The following is a 3091-nucleotide window of genomic DNA, read 5'->3' on the forward strand; positions in this document are numbered from 1 at the left end:
CTGTAAGACTGTATATTTGTCTCTAAAGAAACCAGTGTTTCACAGAACCAATCTCAAAAGGTCAGGCTGTGATACACATTGCTTTCTTCTTGTCCAGTTCCCATCCTCATTGGTTCTAATGTTTTATTTCTTATTTAGAGACTATGGAAATAATGTGAACTGCCTTATGGAGATTTTTAGATGATTAATTTAAAAAATAGAATGTACTACCAAAGTTCCTATTATATTTGAAATGTCCAATAATGTTAGTGGTGAAGTGAGAATAAGGAAGTAAAGACTACCCAATACTTAAAAATCATGAATAGGGTAGCTCTTGTGCAAATACTGTCCGAGACATTAAAAATATTAATTAGCCTTATGTTTTTCCTTTTAATGAAAGATGTTACAGGATCTCAGACATTCCAACAGCACTAAGGTCCAGTTGTCTGAGTTCCTCCTGCTGGGGTTCCCAGGCATTCACGAGTGGCAGCACTGGCTCTCCCTGCCCCTGGCTCTGCTCTACCTCTCAGTTCTTGGTGCCAACATCCTTACACTGGTGATCATCAATCAAGAAGAAGCACTGCATCAGCCTATGTACTATTTCCTGGGGATCTGGCTGTGGTAGACATGGGCCTGGCCACCACCATCATGCCCAAGATTCTGGCCGTCTTATTACTTCGTGCTAAAGCCTTTGGTGTCCCTGAATGCTTTTCTCAGATGTACATCATACATTGTTTTGTGGGTATGGAGTAAGGTATCTTCATCTATATGGCTAGAGATAGCTATGTAGTCATTTCTTGACCACTACACTCTCCATGAGTAATAATTGAATCTTTTCTGGTCAAAACAACTGTGTTCATGGCACTCACAAACAACATATCTCCCACCCCAGGGCCTGTGTGCACTGCTCAGAGACACTACTCCTCACAGACCAAATTAAGAACTGTCTACACACTGCTCTTGGAGTTACCAGTTAATCCTATGATGACTGGAAAATCAACAGCACCTACCAGCTAATTTTGGTCTGGAACCTCATGGGAAGTGACCTGGGTATAATTATTATATCATTGGTACTTCACTCTGTGCTGAAGCTGAACTCAACAAAAGCTGCATCCAAGGCCCTAAGCACCTGCACTTCCCACCTCATCCTCAGTCTATTCTACACAATCCTCTCTGTCATGGCATCACCCACAGTACAGCAATGACAGTTCCCCTTGTACCAGTTCTACTCAGTGTACCATACAGTGTCATTCCCCCTGCCCTCAACCCCATGGTGTGTGCTCTCAAGAACAAGGAGCTCAGGCAGGGCTTATGTAAGGTTCTTAAGCTGGACACTGAGGGCAACTAATGTGTAGATGGGGCTCACCTTTGTAATTCCTCCATATATTTATACATTGTATTATCCAGCCATGGCAGAAGAACAAAGGAACATGGGTAGTGTTGAAGATTTTGAGTTAGTATAAGGAATCCTTCACAAAAAAAATTGAAGAAAAACAATTGCTGAAACTAATATTTGTTATTTTGCTTGTCAAAAAAAATCATCAAGGAGAATAATGTAATGATGCCGATTGCCTCAAGTAATCAAAGGGAAGGACAAGTGGGATGTGCATTTCATTTTCTTATCTAGGTGCCCTCATTAACTTTCAGACTATGTTGAATAGAAGTGGTTGAAGAAGATACCTGACAATTTCTCCTTTTGAATTGGAGTGGTTAATCCATGCACATTGTAGTAATTATTGATAAAATAGGACTTATTCCTTCCCTTTGTCTATTTGCCTTCTAATGTGGTTTATATATTTTTAAATGGACAGAGAAATTGAAAAGACATTTCTCTAAAAATGTGTAATGGCCAAAAAGTACATGAAAAGATATTTGACCTCATTAGTCATTAGACAAATTCAAATCAAACCACAATAGTAAATTACTCTGTCCCCTAAATGGCTGTAATTTTGTCATAAACAGAAATTAAGAAATGTTGGTGATTTTGTGAATACATTGAAGTCCTTGTATATTACTAGTGGAAATGTAAAATCAATACAGGAGCTATAGAAAACAGTTCTGCAATTAGGCAAAAAGTTAATTACAGTTACCATATGATTTATGATTTATGATTTCAACTCCTAAGTATATATTCAAAATAACTGGAAACTGGTGTTACAAATAAAAACATCTACATGAATATTCATAGTAACATTACTTGCCAAACAAATAGAAAGATCCCAAATATCCATTAGCTGTTGAATGGAATAACAAAATCAAATGTATTCATACAAGGAATTATTAGTCATCCACATAAAGGATGAAGTACTGAAATATGCTGCTTAGAGATGAAATTTGAAAACATTATGCTAAGTGAAAAAAGCCAGGCATAAAGCTGTATGTTGTATGATTCTGTTTATATGGAATAGCCAGAACAGGTGAGTCTGTTGGATCAGAAGGCAAATTAGTTGTAGCCAGAGGAAAGAGAGACAGTGCAGTAAGGAATAACTGATGAATGTTTATAAAGTTTGCTTTTGAGGAAATAAAAATATTCAGGAATTAGTGCTGATTGTTGCACAGTCACTCAATTTATATTTCAAATGGTAAAATGGTTAATTTTGTGTTATGTGAATTTCACCTCAATAAAAGAAAAATAAACTGAAAAGACACTGCTAAATGCACTCTCTACCTATACCACTAACTGTATGATTTCCTGCAGTATTACAATGTATATATATCTAAGAATAGGAAAATGGATAAGGAAATTGGGTAAATACAAACAATGCAATTTTACTTAATGATAATATTACTGAATACAATTAAAAAATTGGCACAGGATATGAGCAGACACTTCTCCAAAGAAGAAATTCAGATGGCCAACAGACACATGAAAATATGCTCCACATCGCTAATCATCAGAGAAATGCAAATTAAAACCACAATGATATATCATCTAACACCAGTAAGGATTGCCACCATCAAAAAGACAAACAACAACAAATGTTGGTGAGGTTGTGGAGAAAGGGGAACCCTTCTACACTGCTGGTGGGAATGTAAGCTAGTTCAACCATTGTGGAAAAAGTATGGAGGTTCCTCAAAAAACTCAAAATAGAAATACCATTTGACCCAGGAA

General features: G+C 36.8%; 1 pseudogene; it reads left to right on the forward strand.

Moving 5' to 3' along the window:
• The first annotated feature begins 379 nt into the window (after positions 1 to 379).
• LOC118933140 (putative olfactory receptor 56B2) lies at positions 380 to 1327 on the forward strand (annotated as a pseudogene).
• The last annotated feature ends 1764 nt before the right edge of the window (positions 1328 to 3091 follow it).

This window comes from Manis pentadactyla, chromosome 9 (genome assembly GCF_030020395.1).
Source record: "Manis pentadactyla isolate mManPen7 chromosome 9, mManPen7.hap1, whole genome shotgun sequence".
Lineage (NCBI taxonomy): Eukaryota > Metazoa > Chordata > Mammalia > Pholidota > Manidae > Manis > Manis pentadactyla.